Genomic DNA, 6,755 nt, shown 5'->3' with positions numbered 1-6,755 from the left:
GAGAACTTTGTCTCTAAAAGCAAAACAAAACAAAAATCAGTCCTCCAGTTTTTAGAAAGTGTTTTGAGATCACTGAAATAGTAAGCCATGTTAGCTTTAAAAGTCCAATACCTTCTTGCGATTTGGAAATAATGAAATGCATGGCTTCAGTTTTTAAATACAGCTTGTATTTCTTCTCTGACTGTTATTGATGGTTTCATTTATAAACACTAAATTCTATCACCTGCTGTTATATTTGTTGCTCATCTAAATGTGGTTTTTCTTATGTATATTATAAAAATATTTTATGACTGCCTAAATAATTGTAAATGGTCAAAAGAATGATTTAAAAAAAAATCAGTCCTCGACAACTTAAATCTTTGCCCAAACAAAAAAGTTATAGCTCAAATGAGTAATACACTTCCTTTTATTATTCTCCCCTATGCTAAATCACCTTTTTTAAAAATGATAATCCTTTTGGTTTTGCTTATTAAAGAGTGGGGGAAGGGAGGAGCATGAAGACCTGAGCTTGACTATAGGATCTTGTGATTGAAGTACAACCTTTTAAAGGTTATCCACTGACCACCACACATGTGCTATGGCAAACACACGCCCATACATGTAGGCATACGTGCGCACGTGTGCATACATACATACACATACACACACACATACACACACACACACACACACACACACATACACACACTCCATTTTTTTAAAGGATAAGATCAAAGAAAACACAAAGTAAAAATGAACCTGGAAATCTAGCCATTTGAAAAAAGAGATGCTGAGTGCAGTGGAAGCAAAGGCAGGTTGATCTCTTTGAGTTTGAGGCTAGCCTGGTCTACTTAGTAAGTTCCAGGCTAGCCAGTCTTACAAAGAGAGATCCTGTCGCTCTGTCTTAAAAAAAAAAAAAAAAGAAAGGAAGGAAAGGAAAGGAAAGGAAAGGAAGAAGGAAGAAGGAAGGGAAAGAGGGAGGGAGGAAGGGAGGGAAAGAGAGGGAGGGAGGAAGAAAGGAAGAAAAGAAAAAAGAAAAACAAGTGAAAGAAATGCTTAAACTGTGTAGAGTGTTGAGCTGGAAATAGAAGGGAACAGAAGCTTGAGGTCGGCCTGGACTACCGGAGTCTCTGAAAAGAGGTCAAGTATAAAAGAGGTCAAGTATGCTAGCACTGGTAATCCTGGCACCAGGGACACAGAAGCATGGGGATTAGAGTTCAAGGCCCACCTGAGCGGAAAACCAGTAAGACCCTGCTACATACAAAAACAGGAGGTAGGATGGAGAGGTGGCTAAAGCATTGGGTGTTCTTCCAGAGGACCAAGGTATAACTCCTAGCAACCACATGGTGGCTCATAACCATACATAACTCTAGTTCCAGAGGATTCTATGCCCCTATCCTGGCCTCTACAAGCACCAGGCACTCAAGTGGTGCACAATACACAGAAAATAAAACAAAATAATAAAATTTATATAAATAAAAACAGATGATTAAGCTAGGGGTACAACTCAGTTATAGACAACATGCTGAATGTGAGATCTTGGGCTCACTCCCAGGATAGACAGATATAAATAAATGCATGTCTGTCTGCCTTAGGAAGTGGACTGTGTGACGGTATCAGAAGCCTGGCTTTTAATTTAATCTGAAAAAAAAAACAAGATTTATAGAGTTTCATATGTACCTTGACATTTCTTTTTAAGAATCTTTTAAAACAAAATATAAATTCTGTAGGTCAAACTCTAATTATAATTACCACATTAAACTCAATGCTCTTTGCCCTTTCGATTTCAGAGAAGCCTGAAATGTGTAACTTTTTAAAGGGCTTAAATAATCATAATCTCAGAACTAATGAACTTTTATACTAGTTTGTGTTTGTGCTGTTTTGTTATTACTTTGGTTTGGTTTTTAAACTAGCCAGACCTCCTAGTATTACCTGGGCAGTAGAAAATCAAGAGTTCACTGCCAGCCTGAGCTACATAAGACCCTAGTTCAAAACACAAAATGAAGATGAAGTAAATCTGCTAAGACAAAGTAGCCCTAGCAATATCATTATGGACATTATCAGCATGCTTCTGGCTCTTTTCACTTAGGTCTCCAGCACCCACCCTGGTGTCTCAGCATAGAGGCAACTATGTGGCTTTTGTTTAGTGACATCAAGTATCAAATGAGAGGGCCTCTGGTCTCCTAAGAAACTCAGCACCTACTTTGACCAACTTAAATACAATATATGTATAACATACACCTCCTTACTGTGTCCAGTCTACCTCGGTCTACTGTTGCTTTCCCCATACTTCTGACTTAAACCAAGCCAACCAGAAAGCAATTAACTTCTTCTTTAAGCTGACCACACAGGACTCTGCTAAAAATTTAATAACTAAGCCAATGGTGGCGCACACCTTTAATCCCAGCGCTCAGGAGCACAGGCAGGCAGAACTCTGATTTCAAGGCCAGCCAGGTCTAGAGAGCTAGTCCCAGGTCAGTAAGGGGTACAGAGAAAGCCTGTCTGGAAAAACCAAAAAGAATAACATAAGGGCTGGAGAGATGGCTCAGAGGTTGAGAGCATTGCCTGCTCTTCCAAAGGTCCTGAGTTCAATTCCCAGCAACCACATGGTGGCTCACAACCATCTGTAATGGGGTCTGGTGCCCTCTGCTGGCCTGCAGGCATACACACAGACAGAATATTGTATACATAATAAATAAATTAATTAATTAAAAAAAAGAATAACATAAATAACCTAACGTAGCTCAAAACTTCTGCTCCAAAAACGTATTCTTCTTCAAGTTACAACCTTTTAAAGGTACTAGGGAAGATTATTACTTTTAAATAGATGAATCCAGAACCAGTGAGGACATTTAGTATAATTCCTTTCACCTTATAATTTCATCACATTCAAACGTTGCTGCTCCTGACAGAAGCCTGCTGAGAAAGTTCCTTTTTCCCACAGAGAGAAATAATACTACATCCTAGTTAAAGTGGAGGAGGGGCCGTACTTTTAAACAAACACCAATTCCTCCTTCTAACAAAGCTCTTGTAGTCCCTCTTCAGAAGTAGGTTCCAACTTAAACATGCAACACTAATCCTGAACTCTGGACATTAAGAAACCAGGACAGCTGCAACCCACAAATTTTACAGCAGGAATGTTTACTTTGGCAGCAATAATATAAGCATGTATCAAATTAGCCTGTGTGTTCTAATAATCAAAGCACAACAATTTGCGGAAGGTGGTTTTTTTGGTTGTTGTTGGGTTTTTGTTTGTTTGTTTGTTTTGTTTTGTTTTTAAATAGAGAATTTCCAAGTTCTTGGAACAGCCTTAAAGCACTATCATGATATCTTTTCCCATCCAAGCCCAGGTGAAGCTGATATGGAAACAATGTTTCTATGCCCCTGAATCAACCAACAGGTCAATTTTCATCTGCTTTATCATACTGGATAATTGGCTACAATGAAAACTATTGGGAGGCTAACTCCTCGACCTCAAAGAAACAGAGTTAACTTCAGGAGTTAATAATGGAGGCCGAGCAGTGGTGGTATATGCTTTTAATCCCAGCACTCAGGAGGCAGAGGTGGATGGATCTCTGTGAGTTCCAGGCCTGCCTGATCTATAGAGCAAGTCCCAGGACAGACTCCAAAGCTACACAGAGAAACCCTGTCTCGAAAAACCAAAAAAAAAAAAAAAAAAAAAAAAGTTAATGAAGTAAATCATTGCAACATAGACGTAATTATTTCATTTAAATGAATGTGCATGAATTATATTTTATTAACAATTCCACATTGTAAGGTTGACATTTTCCTCCTTTTCCATATGCCTCCAGTGTTCATGCAGCAAATATTTAAACACAAAAATTCAATCAGGAAGATCGTTTGACAGCTAATGCCTTTTGAAGTTGCAGGAAAGCAAGCCTACAGCACTGCCATTAAACATACATCTATGTGTCAAGTGCTATGCTTGCTACAGCAGCCAACCTCTGTAATTTGCAACCTACTTTATGGTATCCTATGACAGATCATCCAAAAAATTAACAGTATAATCTTCAGGCTCTTCTCAAGCACGTTTACAAGAATTATCTCATAGCAACCATCTACTTTGATGAGACTCTGAAAACCCCATGCCCAGAAGCCAATGGCTGGTTTATAAACAAGATAATGACTAGTTCAATGGAAAACGCATTACGACAAAATGCTAAGAACTGTCTCACCATGTTATGATCTGCTTGCCTAATACGTATGTTCAGCTACTGTAGTCAGCAATGTCCAAATATAAATTTAAAACATTTAATGGCCAGTTCTGTTCTAGACTTCAAGCTCATCTTACCTGTTTAAACAGGTGGTGCTTTCCCCTCCATCAATCCTCCAAAATACTTTTCTCTTTGTGAATGTACTACCTATGGTAGGAAAGGAAGCCCTAAGAGAGAAATTCTCCCCAAAATACAATGAAATAACCAACACTGGAAAGTCAGACATGCCTACATATCTCTACTATAACAAATTAAAAATAGTCAAAATAATTCAAGAGAAATAAACTGACACAGATTAAACACTAAATTTCACAAATGAAATCAAGTTCCCTATGCTTTATGAATGCAATCATAAATATACCAAGAAATACCTTGTTGATTTAAAAAAAAAAAGAATATGGGTTGTCTGGTTAAATTTCAATTAATGGTAAGTAACATGAAGACAGAAGAATCAACACAAAAAAAAATTTAAGGTCAGTCATATTTTGTTTACTTAAAATACTGAAGCTTAATCATGACCTAACCCTTATCGTTGCTCATTGTGTAAAATTAGCACTGCACTTGCAAACCTAAGCAGAATCTACTTATCAAACATATGGCGAGACTTGCCCAGTTTCTGATATAGTAAATGAGGCTGAAGCATTAAAACATTTTTCTTGGTAAACAATAGCAAAAAAAAAAAAACAACAGACCTAGAAATGTTTTCATAATCTGGTCAGAGAAAAAAAAAAACTCTTTAAAATTTTTCAAGCACCCAGAAATTAAAATCTTAAAATTAAGTGAAATTGTTTGAAGTACCTACACTTCAGAGGCTGTAGTTTACAGCAGAAACCTAAAATAGAAAACAGAAAAATAAAAATCAGCAGATCTCTAAACAACTCGGAGGTACATAGAAACGAAGACTGGTTCTCCAGCTAACTTTTTCAGCCCTGTACCAGAAAGACATCAAAACAAAGTTGACGGTAAAACCCTGAGTTTTCCCTGTAAACTGGGCCCTAATCTGAAACCTGAAAGAAAAAAAAAAAGAAAAAAAAAACTCGCTGCTGCTGCTGCTAATAGAAGCTCCTTATAAGCAGCGAACTGACAGGTGGAAAAATAAATTCCCTAGCAGGCCAGCCAGAGGTTGTGAAAACACGGTTCAAGGACCGAACGTGTTGTGACTACTCTGTAACAGGTCCAGGGTAATTTATGCACACACCCTTCAGCGCGATCCCTCCAGCGCCGGTGAGAATGGGAAACAACAGGCTTCCCCCCGAGATCCACGTACCATTTTACAAGAGCCGTCTCCCCCCAGACAGGAAAACAGACATTCTGGTCCCGAGTCCTTTCCGCTGAGCTCTCCCCCAGCGCGAAGGAAGGGAAGGGGGCCGCCGCCGCCGCCGCCGCCGTAACGAGAGAAGCCGGCAACAGCCCCGCCGCGCGGCCGCCACGCCTTCCTCCCGCCGCCGCTGGGGACGCGGAGCCGCGGATCACATTTCTCCTCCCCAACAATCACACGCACGCACGTCCCCGGAGTTGACACCCTCCAACCCCGCCGCCCCGCGACGCCGGTGACAGGGCCACCAAGCCTCTGGGGCGCAGCCACGGGGCTGGGCGCTCCGGCAGCGTGCGTGCACCGCGGTGTTCGCTCCCATCAATGAAAAGGAACGAGGTCTCTGTCGTGACGGCCTAAAGCCGCGGAGCCCAACCGGGGGCCCCCCGGGGGACCAAACAAAACTTCGGTTGCTGGGAAGAGCCGTTGCGCAACCTCGGCTTGAGGGCGGGGGATGGGGGAGGCCCGGACCGCCCGGCGCGGCCAGGGCGGCTTCCCGGAGGCTGCGCCAAGCGCGCGAAGAGCACGCGCGGTCCCCGCGTCCGGCAGCCTCGGGCCTGGCGTGGCGCTGGCTTCGGGAACTGCCCGGGACGGCCGTCGTCAACCGGGCGGAAACGGAGCAGCGGCGCCCCGAGGGTTCTCCCCCCCGCCTCCCCCCCGGTCCCGAGGCCCCGCGTCGCCGCCGCCGAGCTCCCCGCCCTCGCCCGGCTCCCTTACCTTCCTAGAGGCCCGCGCTCTCCCCGCTTCGGGCGGCCGCAGCCCTGAGCATGTCCGGGATGGGTCGCGGAGGGCCGTGCGGGGACCCGGAGCCAAGCGCTTCAGCAGGCGGCGCCACCCAGCCGGGGCTCAGCCCCTCTCGGCGGCCGCTGCCATCTTGTCCTGGCGGCTGAGAGGAAACGGCGAAACACCCTCCCCAGACCGCTGCTGCTGCTGCTGCTGCTGCTGCTCTGGCTGCCGATCGCCGGGCCCGTTTCCCTCATCTTCCTTCCCGGGGACCTGGGGTGGGGACGGCTCGACTGGGGGAAAGGCGCGGTGACAAGCCGGCGGGCCACCGTGGCCTACGGGCAGCGCGGGATGCTGGGCCCGCGGCGGCGAGGGCCCATGTCCCCAGCGCCGAGCGAGGTTGAGACAAGGACGAGGAGGGCCGCACGTGAGGCCGCGACGCCGGGGGCCTGCGGCTCGGACTCCTCAGGGCGCCGCGCTGCCGGCAGTCGTCACCCGGGCAGCTG

At 44.6% G+C, this 6,755-nt stretch overlaps 1 protein-coding gene across 1 annotated transcript in view; it reads right to left on the bottom strand.

Moving 5' to 3' along the window:
- The window catches only part of Hipk3 (homeodomain interacting protein kinase 3), an 88,210-nt gene extending 81,461 nt beyond the window's left edge, over positions 1-6,749 (bottom strand). The window contains exon 1 of the mRNA XM_026787847.1: positions 6,244-6,749. The gene's annotated coding sequence lies outside the window, so the exon portion shown is untranslated. The remainder of the gene's footprint in view (positions 1-6,243) is intronic.
- Between the last annotated feature and the right edge of the window lie 6 nt (positions 6,750-6,755).

The sequence above is a fragment of the Microtus ochrogaster genome (genome assembly GCF_000317375.1).
Source record: "Microtus ochrogaster isolate Prairie Vole_2 chromosome 14 unlocalized genomic scaffold, MicOch1.0 chr14_random_1, whole genome shotgun sequence".
Lineage (NCBI taxonomy): Eukaryota > Metazoa > Chordata > Mammalia > Rodentia > Cricetidae > Microtus > Microtus ochrogaster.
Note: the sequence above shows the minus strand (reverse complement) of the source record. Positions and strands in the feature narration are given on the sequence as shown.